The 16,174-nt window shown below is 38.0% G+C and overlaps 1 protein-coding gene across 18 annotated transcripts in view; it reads left to right on the top strand.

The window, feature by feature from the left end:
- The window catches only part of TENM1 (teneurin transmembrane protein 1), an 873,984-nt gene that overhangs the window by 82,760 nt on the left and 775,050 nt on the right, over positions 1–16,174 (top strand). For 8 of the 18 annotated variants that reach the window (XM_041716261.2, XM_072929136.1, XM_041716257.2 and 5 more), the window contains exon 1: positions 9,106–9,491. The exons of 1 other annotated variant lie outside the window; for it this stretch is intronic. The gene's annotated coding sequence lies outside the window, so the exon portion shown is untranslated. Of the gene's footprint in view, positions 1–9,101; positions 9,492–16,174 lie in introns of those variants that run through there. 9 more of the 18 variants (XM_072929132.1, XM_041716255.2, XM_072929140.1 and 6 more) reach the window with 3 other exon arrangements.

Below are 16,174 nucleotides of genomic sequence, written 5' to 3'. Positions count from 1 at the left end.
TCATACAGCTTTATGTAGTGACTGACAACAGATTTCCCTTCTCTTACTTCTGTGCTGTTGTGGGTTTTATTTTGGTTTGATTATTTTTTTCCAAAGTATCTATGTTTAATGTTTCAGTGCTTACTGCAAATGTCTTCATTTGCTAAAGGGTTTTAGCAACTATACATAAAACCCACCAAAACAGACTAAGTAAAACAGACTTTTTAAAAACATGCATTTGCTATATGAAATTCACTGGGGATGGTGATTACTCTGTTAAACTATATATAGGCATTCAAAATTAATCAAGTATGCTGGAAAAGATCACAAAAACAGTGTCTGCAATGAAGAAATTTATTCACAAAAGGAGTTGCCAAACACTGGAACATGTATTTCAGCAAAGTGTTTTAAATCCGAGGGAATTTAAAAGAGGTGTGTATGTGCCTTAGTGGTGGACTTTGCAGTGTCCACCTTAATGGTTGGACTTAATGATCCTAAAGGTGTTTCTCATCTGAAACAAATCTCTGATTCTCAGAAGCAAGGTTGCACATGTCCTCTGGAAAGAGTCCAGGTGGTTACTGCAGTGCTGTTCTGCCACCTTGACCTCAGAATAATGAATGGGTAAATTTAAGGTGTCACTGGTTAAGCCAGGCCCAGGAACTGGCTGGGCTGGAGTACAATGGGTGAGTGGTGCTTAGACTCAGAATTAAGTGTGGAAGAAGTCTTGTACCTAGAGGTGGCATGTTGCAGAAGAGCCCATTACTGCTGGAGACCTTTCCTCACAGGTCTGTGCATGAGATGTGTGCTTTGAGCAGCTGCCCTTGTATCTGCCCAGGGGCAGAAAGAACATTGAAAAGGATTCTTGGTTTCCCATGCTGTGATGTGCACTTTTTCAGATGATACAGAAGGGTGTGATAAACTACTTATTGTTTTGCAAAAAAGAGCAGAGTTTTGTGTCTTTGCCCTTCTCCCTAAGAGGGTGGCTATTGTGTAACCATATGGAAAAGCAGAGTTCAGCTCTAACCAAATTTGGCCCACTTCTGCCACTCTATTTAAGGCATGGGATGTCTCTTGTGAGCTATTGCAAGTTGCCAGTCCAGCTTGTGCAGTGCTCACATTGGCAGTACTGACCTGAATAGCTTTAATGGATGGCACATGTGACAGATTCCAGACCTCACTGAGGTCTTATTATCGACTTATCTAAAAACAATACTGATATCTGTGATGAACAAAAGGAGCTGAGTCACCTTGCTAATCAAACAGATTGGCCATTCTGCTGGTTTTTCCCCAATTTAATAGCTTATTTGATTTCAGTGACTTATTCTCCATCTATTGAGCCATGAATAATTTTAATTCTGTAATAAAAAAACAAACTTGTGCTCATCTTAAAACAAAAGTTTAGCTATTTTAGTTATGCTGAGTTTCTGACAGAGTACTTGGTGTCTGCTAGTGTCAATCTCCCTTCTGTTGAATCATCTTGTTTGATTCTCCTCTGCAGATAATAATTCTTTACCCATGAGAATTTGTTTTCATTTTGTTCTGAAAAGAAAACAAGGAGCAGAGGAGCTGATTTGGATTATATTGATTAAAATATATTTTTTCAATAAAATTAAAAATAGTTTTCTCACAATATTAATTCTATAATGATACTGAGGGTTTTGTGTCGGTGAATCACAAAGGAAAACGGTACAAAAACCCCCACAATGTTAAATCCTATATGCTTAAACAAACTCTTCTGTTCCACTAATTCCTATATATATGGAGGCATATATCTTCTGAGTATCAGAGTTGCTATATTTCTACAGAAGAAATAACTGGCTAAATCCCTAAATATATTTTTGGATCTGTTTTCAAGAGGGGAAGCTATAAGAACCCCTTCTTTAGAGTAAGGAGCAAATATTTACGTAACAAAATCTAATTTAAAAAATGTAAAGTTTGCAAAGTTTCTCTGAAAAGTTTTGTATTACTTGGATCTTATATCTGCATTTCTATGTTCAAATTAGCAAGAAAGGTGAAAAGACAAGAGATATGGAGGCAAATTTTACACTGACCACTCCTATAAGAATAAAATACTTGGGACAGAACAGATATTGAATTAAGTCTTAAGCATAATTTAATCTCACTTTCTTCTATTAATGTTTTATGACCTACTTTGACATTACTGCATGTAGAAGGTATATTGGTATTTTTGACTGAGTTCTACAAAATCTAAGTTATAAATTCTTATCTTTGCAAAGGTTATTGAACCGGGGCTTTCTCACAAGAGCACCCTAGTACACGGGGAGGAACCTGAAATAAGTATTCTGAATAAAAATAAGTATTGGTTGTCTCCAATGCTGAATTAAAATATGGGTCCTCCTACCACCATATGTAGTGTAATGTGCAGAAAAGTGATTGGAAATAGCTCACAATTACATACAGAGCACAAGTCCACATGAGTAAAACATCACATGGGTCTCCTGTCCATCCTTTCACAAGTCTTACATTCTTTAATGATTTTTGATTTTCTTCCTATGATATGGAAATGGAAGATTTTTGTGGCAGCATTAATTAATGTCTGCATGCTGGGACCTGAGAAACTTTCTGGGCTGTGTCATAATCCCATTCCTTGGTTTTACCCAGACTTTTTAGCACAATTCCACATGAATTTGAACATTTCTGTCACACCACTCAGCCAAGTTGTGACTTTTGGCTCCTCTTGGATGCCTGGGCTGGCTCTGCAGCCAGGGTCTCCACTGTGATCCTGAGCCAATCCCAGTTGGGTTTTTCAGGATGCAGTTTTGGCGTGGGACATCAGAATGTAGGTTTTCCTGACTAAGTTACTGTCTTCTAACCTGGAATTTTCAGCCTGTTTCCCCAGAAGAAAAAATGCCACTGACAAACTCATGCCACAGGGACGGGGAGTGGTGGTAAATATGCGTACTGCCTTTCTAAAAAAGATTAAAAAAACAAACAAAAAACCCCTCAAGATTTTGGAGCTAGCTCAAGAGTCTTAGATTTAGAATGCAATCCATTTCATAAATATTATTTTTGATGCACCTAATAAAAATGAAATAGAAGTCAAGTTACTTAACATAAAAAAAGAAGGAACCTGATGTTTCAGGAAAGCACTATAGGGCCGCTGGTGGTACCATTGCTGGAAAAGCAATAATGGCTTATGATTAGATACCAGTTTTCTCCAGCTGTGCTGTTTCCACCACACTGCCAGGAGTAGATGCTTTGTTTCCTCTGGGGTGATACAACTTGATTTAAAAAGGAAGTCATAAACTAGAACACATGACACAGAGAAATAAGGTTATTAAAGGAATTAGCAGACACTGAGATGCTGAAGGCTGTCAGGGTCTATAAAATTACAGTGGAAATGGTATTTGTTGACATTTGTTTTATTTTCAATGGCTGATGACAGGAAATTAAAAATGAGTAGAATTGTAGGATTGTGCTTCTATCAATATATAGTTTGGGTAAAAATGCAGAAGTGATGATAATACTGAATAGCATTTCTGGTATGTGTAAACAGTCTGCAGGTAATTAAAATTGAAATTTTAGAAACACTGCTTATTAATTACCTGACAGAAGTTTGTTTGTGACCATTTTGCAATGCTTCTGGTACTTGGCTGGTGCTGTTCCTGTCTTCAAAGAAGTCTGCTAATATCTCTTGGCTGTGCTTGGGCTGAACAGATGCACAGAGGGAAGCTGGCAGGCTGGCTGTGTGCCTCCTGGGTTACAGACATTCTAACACCTCCCTGATTTATAGGGAGGGCAGTTAAACACTTGCAGGACTCACAGGTTTTGTGGATTTTTGGTGGTTTTTTTCACATGGGGGAGATACTTCAACTGGCGAACTGCTATTAAAATAAATAATTAAAAGAAACAACCCAGAAAACCCTCGTGCTTCTGAAATATTTGAAAACATTATTCTTCTTCACCACACCTGCCTCGGGAATTGAGGGACTGGCTGTGTCTCATCCATCCCAGAGCAGCACTGAACAGCCTCAGATCTGCTTCAGATTTTGCTCAGCTGTTTGAGGCTCAAAGAGCCAGTCCCTAAAGCAACATTTCAGGGGTTCTGGCCACATCTGTGCCATCAGGCCCAGAGCTCTGCAGAGGCAGACACAGAATGGCAAACTGCAAGGCCTCTGCAGAACCTGCACATTGTCATGTATGTTATTGTCCATGTGTGGAAATCATGTTACTTTTATCTCAGTAAAAATATTGCTATCATCCAAATTGTTAACTTTGGTTTTGGAGAACAAATATGTGTATCTGAAAACAATTTTTTGTTTTAAAGAGTTGCTAATTAAACAAAATGTTTCCCCTCTGGGGACACATGAAGAGATTGATGTGCTATATTCTGCATCTCTGTGTAAATCTCTCTGGGAAGTCAAAATTGATTCACATCATAGTGGTTATGCCCTGAAATTTCACTGAAAAGTAGAGTAGTTCCCAATCTTGCTGTCCACATTCACCATTCTAAAAGACTGTAATAGGATCATATCATCTCATTGGGACCAATTTTCTTCTGTCATATTTAAGCACTACAGAGGTTTTAATGATTTAATGGCTATATTTCATGCTTAACAAGAGAAACACTGTAATATTTCTCATCCTGTTATGAGTGCCCCTCTCCTGGTGCTTTGTTATTAAATATAGATTAGCTTTCCTGGAAAGAAAAGAAGTGCTATCATGTTCTGATATTTTAGATCTTTCTTATTGTTCTCCTAAATATTTTGCAGAACTTCTTTTATTATTCTCACCCACAAGACTACAACTTTTAGTTTGAATAATAAAATTTCAACCAAAAGTATTTAAACATTTTTATCACAGAAGCTAGTACCCCGAGCAAAATTTTCTATCCATCTCCTACTGGCTTGTGTCCAAAGGTGATGAGAGTTTGGTACCCTGCTCTTCTCTGTCCCTGAGCAAATATGTATTTGAGGAGGAGACTGGATCATTCTCCCAGAATGGAGTTTGAGAAAACACTAATTCTAACAGTTGGACTGAATTATATTGGTTACACTGAACAGTAATTTCATTTTAATGATGTACTTCATGTAGAACAGAAAATCAGAGCTAATCATATGGAGCACTTTTTTTGGCCTTCAGCCTTTTTACACTTAAGCTCTGTCAGGTAATGAACAGGAACATTCTTTTCAAATATAGACACTGTTTAATGAAGATGCATAATAATTTGCCTATTGCTAAAGCAAACTGTGTGAGCAAAAAAGCAGGATTTTTTTTCCTTTTTTTTTTTTTTTTCCTTCTTGAATACCAATCAGTTTCATCTTTAAGCTGGTCATATGTCAATTGCAGACTTCTCTACTGTATCTATGAAGGATTTCACTTTATTTCCTTTTGAGATGGAGAGGGAGATCTACCTGTATGTCAAGAGAAGTTATTGGCTTGAAATAGAAATAGTCTCAAACTTTCCTTAGTGGGCCAAAATGCTGTGTCCTTGTTAAAAACATCTCATGCTCCTGAGCAAGTAAGGAATGAGAGCAGCTTTGGCGCCTCTTCACTTCCAATTCTCAGTCTATAATTACATGTCAAACTTTTCTAGTTATCCTGCATTGAAATTATCGCCAATAAAGTTTGTCAGCATGGAATGGTGATGTTGCCATTCTGAAATAAGACTTCCAAAAGTTAAACACCAAGAGGCACAGAGTCTTTTTTTTTGCCTTTCATACCTGCCAACTTCAAGAATAAAGAAAGAAAGCACTAAAATATTTGAAATACACATAATATACCACATTTTGGTAAGCAATGATTAAAGCCTAGCTATGTAAGACAGTAACAGTAACATTGCTATTAATTACATATACTCCTTTTATTTTAAAAATAACCTTTGGTTTCAAACTTTTATGAATTTGGATTTTTTTAAGACTTTATTTTCACTTTGAATATGTGCTTTTTCTTCCTTTTGTCTAGTAAGGCAGAAAGTGCCTTTTGAAAAACCTTTGTGCTTCTCTTGACCTATACAGCTGTGTAGCTTTAATCTTTGAAAGTCTGGGTGAGCAGCTGACCTTTGTGTTTCAAAGGAATCAGGATTTTTAGAATGGCTCCTTCCCGTTTCCTTCCTAACCACCCCCAAAAAATAACCAACCAAACCCACCTCTATTTTATTTCAGTGGGAATTAATTATTTTTTTACTCAGATTCTAAAGTTTTCTTGGAAGATGTGATTAATGCCTAGAAAATATTTGGTGACTGCTGCTTGTGTCCACCCTTGCAAGCACGAGTGACAGGTATATTTTATACTCCATTCCAATATCTGCACTTTTCAACAGGCAGTGACTGCCAGCTGTTTCCCAATAGCCTTTTCAGGAACAGGGGGACTTTTACTCTACTGTCCATAAAAATATGCCTCTGCTGTTGCCACTAAACTTTATGTAAGCCATAAAATATCTTTTGGCTCTGACTTGAAACACAAGGAGAATGTTTGCACAATGAACATCAGACATTGTCAATGTTAATGTGTAATGTCTGTTGGCAGAGTTGTCTGTAAAGATTTTTTAGCCAGCCAAATGTTACTTCTATTTCACTCAGAACTCATGTCTGTCATAGGATCGGAGGAATAACAGGTTGTATTAAAATTTGCTACAGGCAGTTTAATTTTTTCCCTGTTGCTAGCCTTTTGAGGAACCCCTGGCAGCAATTGTGTATATATATCTATATATAAAACACCTTCTTTTCCAGTCTTCTTTAACTGACTGTGGGTAGTGGAGTGCTCTATTGAAAATCTTAGGGTAATTTACAATCTGTACACAGATGTCTGTGCATATATATATGTTTGATATAGATATCTTAATGGATATCTTCAAAGTGATACGCTGGGTCTTAAGCAAAAATGCATGAAAAATGGTTAAGGCTTGCAATTAATTTCAGCAGTTCCTGACTTAAATTATTTATGTCCATAGTGACAATATTTGAGTCAATTTAGACTATACTTGGAATAGAGATTTCAAGCTTCATAACTAATAGTGAGCAAAACCCACAATATTTAAAAACATATCAAAGCTACACACAGCAAAAGAGAAGAAACAACCCAAGAGTCTTTTGTCATATTGTAAGGTTGTGAAGCTTCAGTACTTGCTGTGAATAATACAGATGTATTATTGTGCACCTGTGTCTGCACACATCAGCATCACTGCCAATGTTCTGATGAAGACTTTAACTAGATCCCCAGATTTTTAATACAGAAATAAAAAACAGACCTGTAGTCTGTCCTCAAGTAGTGGCACTAATTCAAGTGTGGGGCTGTCTTGTTTGTTTGTTTGTTTGTTTTTGCTTTAACACAATGTTTCCAGAACTTTTTTGAGAACTTTCAGTCAAGACATGGAAATGAAAGGGCAGTTCATTATGTGGATGTCCAGCTATATATTTATCACGCTATATGGCACTGTGGCATTGAATGGAGATATTTTGTGTAAGTGTTTTTTGCATCCATATCCCAGCACTTTTTGCAGACTTGAAGCTTTACATTGGAAGTAATAGACTGGAAGAAATTTACTAGTACAATTCATCAATAATCAGTCTTGGGAATAATAAAACATATATTTAAAATCCTTGCAATAAATGCTGTATGATAAAATCTGCTGCATGGGAAAATAAGAGGCATTGTCAGTATAAAAGAGTATTATAATATCATATACAAAATAGAGACCAGCAAGAACTTTGTGAATGAAAGTAAAATCTGGTATGGAAATCAGATCCACGGATGTGGGAAACTCTAACATTAACTTCTGCAAGGTGAGAACTCATCCAGTGGGAAGGCTTTAGCTGTACGAGTTGATACAAGATGATTGTGGTTCCCTGAGTGATGGAGCCATAAAAAGGTAAACACAATCTTTCAAAGCACTGCAATCTTTTTCTAATAGAGAGGAAAATATACTAACATTGTAATTACACAAAATGTTTTTCAGCTGTCTGCTGGAACATCAGCACAGTCTTAGTCACTCATGCTTAATATAAAAACAAAACCAACCACACCAACCTCCCCACTTGATACTGCTGCCAGGCAGGTCAGAAGTGTCCACATAAGGAAAAGACTGAGGTAGCTCCCTTAAATCATCTATCCAAAGGTGATTTAAATGTTTATAAACATGCCAGAGAGGTAAACAGCATGGAGGGAGAAAAATTAATTGTAGAACCGTTGAATATAGAGCAAAGAATATATGGCTATAAAATTACTCTGAATAGACAGAGAATTAAGGAGAAGTTCCCTACCTCTAGGTTGGTGAGGTTTAGTGTAGCCCAGAGGAAGAAACATGTCCCTGATGACTCCTGATGCTCCTAAGGGGATCATCCAGAAAGGATGCCCAGATAGTTTATAGAGTTGCACAGTAGTCCAACTCTATGGGTATTTTGGAAATATGCTTTGTAACTAAGAACTACATCCCTGATTAAAAAAAAAAAAAGAAAAGTATAAGTATAAGCAGCCAACAGAGTAGCCCTTACTACTGTACTCTTACACCTGGGCAAGCAAAGAGATTTCTCATATAATCGTGTATAGTCTTATTTATTTTGTGTACTTCTGTAAGTGTATGCATGAACAGCTAATATGGACAGAGAGGCCAGAGCCAAATCCCCAGATTGAGGCACTCCTGAGCTGTGGAGTGTTCAAAATCCAAATCAGGGCTTTACAGCTTGAGCCCTTCTCTAATATTTATTCAGATTTATGATAAATGTAGTACTTTAGAGCTAATTCTTGTTCATAATGTATCTGTTGTTCAGTCATGACTAAAGTGTATAAATATCACGCATTTATCTTTGAGCCTGTAGACATTTAAGCCTCTCTGTTCTTCGGGGCGTTATTTATTTATTTACGCCTTTGCTTGCTTGATAGATGGCAGCAGATAAATGTTTCCTAACTGGAGATGTCTCATTAGTTTTTGCTTTTAGTATCATCTGTCATATGACAGCAAACAACAGGGAATTTTTGCACATTTGTATGACTGTATTGCATTTTCACTCACAGCTGCTGCTGTGTTCTCATAGGTACATAAATATAACCTTTTCCTTAAAGACTATCTTCAAAGAAAATGCATTTATACTCCAACCAGAGCCCTATCGTCCTGTCATTACATCCCCACTCTTTTCAGGGCAGCAAGCTGGTTGTGTGATACAGAAGGTGGAGACTGGGAAGCTGGCTCTGCTAAGCCTTGCCTAATGCAAACTGCTTTAGTATGCACATCACATCATGCCGGCTATACTGCAGGGAGCAGGCAGTTATCGCACACGCGTGCATCCTCAGAGCCAGGATAAACACTCCGTTACTCTCCCTCTAAACTGCTCTTCTGGGAGGGAGAGAAAATAAATAGGGAGTGAGAGAGGCATTTGAAGTAACCTTTATAAGAAGGAGGCAGCAGCCAATAGAACCTTTCTTTCTTTTTTTTTTTTCCTTTTTTTTTTTTTTCCCCACTTCTTACTAGAGAAATTCGTGTTACCTCAGCAATTAAGGAGAAGAGCCAGCATCTAGGGTTCCAGGCTGTGAGGGGGAGTAGCAACTTGTACCAGGTAGGAAGCCCTTTCAACATCCTTTTAAATCCATGCAGCTCAGTTACTACTTGCTATGTTGCTATACAGTGTCTGACTTGTGGAGACCTTGTGTCTGCCTGTCACCATCCCCGAGTGAAAGAGACCTTGGGGAGCTTTAATTGCCAATGACCTTCAGGGTATTTCTTAGAAAGGCGCTGGTACTTAGTGCTGTAAAGTAAAGCAGTCTATACTTTCATCTGATGGCTTAAAGTGTGCATTTAGCATCAGGATGCAGCTGGGTGAAACTGCAGCTGTTACCCATCTACAAAACCATGTCACAAATGAGTAAAAATTAGCCATTTTATAATAACTGAAGCAGCTGCTCTGCATTTTTAGCAACACGGCTGTATTACTTTCCAAAACTTATTACCATAAATTCTTTTTGTGCTGGAAAGTCAGCAGATATGCTTTGCTGTATTCAAAGTTATTTTGACAGTTATCTACTATATTTTCATAGTTACTTATGCATATTTTATTAAGACTTTTCTAAACTTTCCCGAGGCAGCTGTCTTGTGGCAGGTTAGTATTGCTGCTAACAAATAATTGATGTACTATTGCAGTGAGTGGTTACGATATTCGCTTTACAGGGTCGCCTGCTGCAAGCCTGTGGGAACGCAGGCACCTCCTGAGGTGTCTGAGGGCTGGGGTGGGATGGAGCCCGAGGTCTCAAATGCTCATTTCATCTACAGGACAGAGGGCAGAGTGAGGAGGAGGTGAAAGCTGGCATTGCTCTTTGTGACCCCGTTGTGCAGTGTTTTCCTCCTTGTACTTTGATTTGTGTTCGCTCACAGGAATGAATGGTTAGGTGATATCTCTTCCACCTGTACTGTGTGTATTGTGACAGGGATGGGACTTAATAAATTTATTAAAAACAGGAATAGCATTTCCATGAGGTCTGAGGTTAAGAGTCAGTCCTGTGAGGGTCACCGTGGTGTCTGTGAGACTCAGAGTTTCATTGTGTGATCAGTGTAGGTTGTTGTTTTCTGAGTAGCTAAGGGAGTCCGAGGCAAACTTTTGCAATCTTTAACATTTTCTTCTATACATCAGACTAGAATTCCCCAGACAAGGAATTCTTAAGGGTAAATATCTATATATATACAAAGTGTAAGCAGCGATGCCAGCAAGTATACCATGCCTAAGGATTCTGTTGCTTGCAAAAATACCTGAAAACAGTGTTCAAAATAGTCAGACCTTAGGTACCACTGCTGTAATAAAGAAATAAATACTGATAATAGCACAGCTCTCTCAATACCCACACAACCTTTTCTTGTATGTAATTGCTCTATGCAGAAATAGCTCCATATATTTTGCTTAAAGGTATCTTGTGGCTCTTATCTGGAGGAAAAACTATTGAGTATGTCTAAATCCGTAGCCTTTTTTTTCTGACGAGCATAATGAAAAAACAGTTCTTAGAAAATGAGAATTGTATCTGATAGCTATAAAAGCTAAGGAGGTACAAAAGAAATAGCTCTGAAAATTACAGCTGTGAAACAGAGGTGAGATCTTGTCAGTGACCAGCACTGGTTAGAGAGGATCTGGCAGTAGGTGAGAACAGTTTTACCCTGTGTTTCATCCGTTCTGAGAAATTCAATGCTTCAGAAAATTCACACTTGGAAAGAACCAGTTCAATTAGCAACCTAGATGGGATGGAAACTAGAATGGGAAAGTGATGTCTTGACTCCTTTAGCTTCTCTTGATATATAAAATTTGGGATAATGAAAATTATAATCACGCCCTTCAGGTTGTTTTAACAGGTTGATGTAAAACTGAAGTGAATCATTACCTTGAAGAGAAAAAGGAGGTAATAAGTTGAACACATCAATGCATTTCAGTAGAGACTCATAAAATTCAGATTTCAGGAACATTTAAGGCGAATTACAGTTGGTAGGTTTGGGATTTATGTTTTTTTATGGTTTTTTAAAATTTTTTTATTTTAACTTCCAGTTCAAATGCTCACCCTAGGGATATGTAGAATTTGCAAACAATCTTTAAAAAATTATTAATTGACTTAGGCCTTAAATTTTTACTTGAAATATTTATTATTTACTAATGCATTGTCACACTTTGTAGGTTTCTCTGAGAGAAAGGGATCACATGGACTCTGTGTGGGGATCTATAGGTTTCTTAGGTATTGCTTGTAGGTCACTACATTTCTATGCCTCAGTTTATTCAAGTACAGGTGCTGGCAGCTGCCTCTTTGGGAACATATTGCAGATATGAGTTTTTCTGGATTATCCTCACTCCCTCTAGTAGTGCTTTATGTAGATTTGTTTTTTTGTGACTCTGGTTCACCTTGTATCTTATGAACTTGGTTTAATTATTTCTCTGGGTTTATTACCTGTTGTTTACCCTACTAAAAACCTGCTGAACAAATGCGGTTTTCTTCATGACTGTAAATCATGTTTTAAACTATAAAACATATAGCAGAAATCTTTATGCTTCACCCCTACCCCGAAGAGATTCCCCTTACTGCAGAGAGCTTGGTGGGGATATGGGATGGCCCTGTCTGTGGGGGGAACCTGTTACCTTTAACAAAACCCTTCAGAAGCTCTGGAGTCACTGATAGCAAATCTATAATGTCTGTGTATCTAAAAGGGGGTTGGATTTACTCTCCCAGAAATCTTACGATTTCTCAGCAGAAATGGTGCAATTGGTTCTGTGTAGCTTTTTAAAATAGAATACCAGACAAATCTGATTATCCAGAGGTATCGAACTTAGCTGGCATTGTATTGTCATATTGCAATGTGTGGGTACTCCTTTACATTGATGGCTTTGACCAAATCTCTCTATCAGTTCCCAGAACTACTTTTTTAAGATGGAAAACTTGGAGTCCTAGTGCCTTTGGAAATTACATGACAAAGTTTCACATTTGTTGCAAGAGTCTTATCTCTTGATCTATGAAAAGAAAAATCCCTCTCTACAGCTAATTGATGTTTCTTAGTGCTTTTTGACATTTTATTCTATCAAATAATTGGCCTGACCTGAGAGTCTGATGTTAGTAAAGGGACTATTAAATGCAATGTATGACATTCCATGTGTTGATAAAATTGTGTATTACTGTGGGTCCCCAGAGTGGCCATAATCTTTTGATCTAGGTTTAGTTAATTTTAATAATTTCCTGGTATTTTTGGAAGCAAAACACTAAACACACTAAACACACAGTCCCAGTAATGTGTGATGACTGCAAATTTATATATGAGGATTTATATATATATATGCCACCTCTAAACTACCTCAGAGGTGGCAATTATACTGAGCAGACATGTCAGCACTCAGGCTTGTCTTCCTTCTACTGTGAGCATGAATAGGACCATAAGGCTAATTTTTTCTTTTTCCACTCTCAAGATATTTGGTAACATTTTTCCAAATGAATAGTTGAAGACAATCAGGGGCTTTTGTATTTGACTTTCGATATATGCAAGGGATTAGAATTAATGGTTGGACTCAGGGGATCAGGATTAATGGTAAGGCTGACTACACTAACCATTGGACTTCACTGCCAACTTCAAGAAAATTGTAAGTTACTTAACAGCACACAACTTTTAAGATTTATTTAAGCAATAATCCCCAAGAAGCCAATCATTACTAGCAATTAACTGTTGGTTTGTGGGTTGTTGGACCATTAATGTTCTAACAAACTGACTGTTAACTACAGCAACAGCAACAACCAATTCTGACATATGTATTTGCTCTGACTGCGGCTTTTGTGTTATATAAGTTTTTAATATGCCCTACACTTTTTTAACAGTGAAGGACTCATTAAATAATTTATTCTCTGTTAGTGCCTTTTGATGCTATGTGGCAAGGCTGTGAGGTAGGAACTGTATTTATCATATCTATAAGCCTACACTTCAGGCAGAATGTGAAAAATTTGTTATTTTTTGCCTGAAACATTATTGCTGCTTTTAAAAAGACACTTAATGCAATATTTATGTTTAAATAATAATTTAAAATCAAATATATATCTGATTTCTTAAAACTTTTTTTCTTCCCTAAATAAAATTTTAACAGCTCTGATCTGATTCAATCAGTCCTAGCAGCAGTGTTTAGCACAAGGAAGTTCTGATAAAGGTCATTTGTAGAATAAGCAGAATTGGAAAAAATAGCTTGTCATATTCTTGCCTTCTCAATGTCCTCAGCCTCATTTAGAGTTTAAAATGAAAAGCAAAACTGGATGGCGAGAGACACATAAAATAAACTGGAAGCTGAAAACCAGCTATTTTAATAAGTTCGTTTAAAGTTCTGGTTTTATTTAATGCTGTATTCTATTTCATTGTTTTACTTTTAAGGGGTGAGAAAAATAAAAGGAAAGAAGAAGGCTAGATATAAAATTATATTTTTTATAAAGTAGGACAGCCGTTTTATCTCTATGAGCTTTGCTTGCTTGATCCAGGAATCACCAATAGCTTAGGGTGCAAGTGCGCATGTGTTGACTTTTCCTTAATGGAATTGAGGTGGGCAGCTCTACTAAGCCTGATTAGAACCATCACAAAATCTGCCATACTACAATGAAATGCAGAGAGATGGATTTAGGTCATTATTTAATGAGCCCCACATAAAATACTGGCAGGAACAAAGAAAACCTCTTAAAAGTTAAATATGTAATCTGAGTAACTTAGAATAAAAAACCAACCGAGACACTGGCTTAGATGATTCTTTAGTCTGAATCTTACCTAGGACAGAAAATGATGCTATTTTTACAAAGCAAAAGGAAATATGACATAAGGATTTGTACAGTTCACCCTCAGCAGGTTTGGCAGTGACACTGAGCAGTGACCACTGGTGTGGTGGGTGCTGGGGGAAGGGATGGACCCGAGGGAGCCAGGCAGGCTGGGCAGGGGCTCTGTGCAAACCTCAGCAGCCAGGCCACGTGTGGGCTCCTCACACGGGTCCAGACAAGCACAGCCTGAGTGGAGAATTGATTGAGAGCAGCCCTGAGGAGAAGGACTTGGGGCTGTAGGGGATGAGCAGCTCTGTGAGACCCAGCAATGTTGCTAAACGTGTCCTGGGCCGTGTCCAAGGAATGCCGAGGAGGGATTGACCCTCTCTGCTCTGCTGAAACCCTGCCTGGAGCACTGCATCCACCCCAGGGCCACAGCCTGAGAAGGACATGGGCCTGTTGGACTGGGTCCACAGAAGCTACAAAAGTGCTCAGGGGGCTGGAGCGGCTCTCCTCTGAACACGGTGGGAAAGTTGGACTTGCTCAGCCTGAAGAAAAGGAGGGTCCAGGGATATCTCATTGCAGCCCTCCAGTGCCTAAAGGGGATACAAGAGAGCTGGAGAGGGACTTTTTATACAGGCACAGAGTGATAGGAGAAGAGGCAATGGCTTTGAATTGATAGAGCGACTTTAGATGAGATGTCAGGAAGAAATTCTTCCCTGTGAGTGTGATGAGGCAAAGAAACAGGTTGCCCAGAGTATTTGTGAATGCCCCATCAATGGAAGTGTTAAAGGCCACGTTGGATGGGGCTCCTGGTCTAGTGGAAGGTGTCCCTGCTCATGGCAGGGTGGGTGGAACCAGATTATCTTCAAAGTCCCTTCTGACCCAAGCCATTCTATGATTCTATGAAAAATAAATCACTCTCTTTACAGTTCAAAAACTCTTGGTTTTATATTTATTTTAAGCAACCAGGCTGTATGGCTGGTAAAATTTGTCAGGATTAAGGTTACTTATTGTAGAGCTGCAAGGGAGGCAGAAAGATGGGAGCACAATTTTTATTATATTATGGTGCATTAGTTTGGTACAATAAAGCATCTCTGAAGTACCTCTTTGGATAAAACAACTGATTGTGGAAAGTATGGGAGGTGGAGAGAAGGAGGATCACTGTGTTCAGCACCCTACGTAGCACAATGTGCAGCAATTTGAAGGTACCTGTAAAGAAGCAGAAGAAAGCAACACAAATTCTGAGAAAGAAATTACTTTTGTGAAATGGCCATGCTGTTGGGTGTAGTTTCCTTCTGTGCTTTTTTCTTTTCACTTCAGTGTCAATCAGACAGGTACAAATTTCTTGGAGAAGACAGACATCATTCAAGAGAAGGAGTAAAGGTAAAACCGTTGTTCTTACAGACAACTTGTTTATTTTGTGATGTCCTTTCTTAAAATGACAGGTATTTAATTGAAATAGGTTTTCTTGGTATAAAGTATATCCATCAAGCTGTTGACATGAGTGCTTTGTTGAACGTGAGGCATAGCCTAGTGTTCCAGACTGGCTGTACCTTTATTTACATTTGCCAACAAAACACCTGCCAGATTTAACAGCAAATCACCACACAATATAATGGATCTTTAAGTTGGCAGGAATGAATGACAGGCTTCTGTGTTTTCTATTGCCAGGATGAAAGAATACCTGTGTAGGTTAATAAAACACAAACATTTTTTGCATAGAACAAAATTAATTTGGCCTTAGTAATACTTTATCTGTAGGCCTAGAAATCAGAAAGAATAGACGTTACACAGCATATAAAGGTAAGGAAGTTAGAAACCCCTTTCAAATGAATTGTGGCCTTTAAATACTCAAATATTTGAAATTAATTGTTCTTTGGTATACTAAGATCAACATTTTTTGTAAGGGAGCATAATTCAGGCAGAATGACAGATGAATTACATGTTGCACTGACATGGCACCCAAACAGTTCACTGTGATTTTACTGCAACAAAAATG

The sequence above is a fragment of the Taeniopygia guttata genome, chromosome 4A (assembly GCF_048771995.1).
Source record: "Taeniopygia guttata chromosome 4A, bTaeGut7.mat, whole genome shotgun sequence".
Taxonomy (NCBI): domain Eukaryota; kingdom Metazoa; phylum Chordata; class Aves; order Passeriformes; family Estrildidae; genus Taeniopygia; species Taeniopygia guttata.
This window is presented reverse-complemented; position numbering and strand designations above follow the sequence as displayed.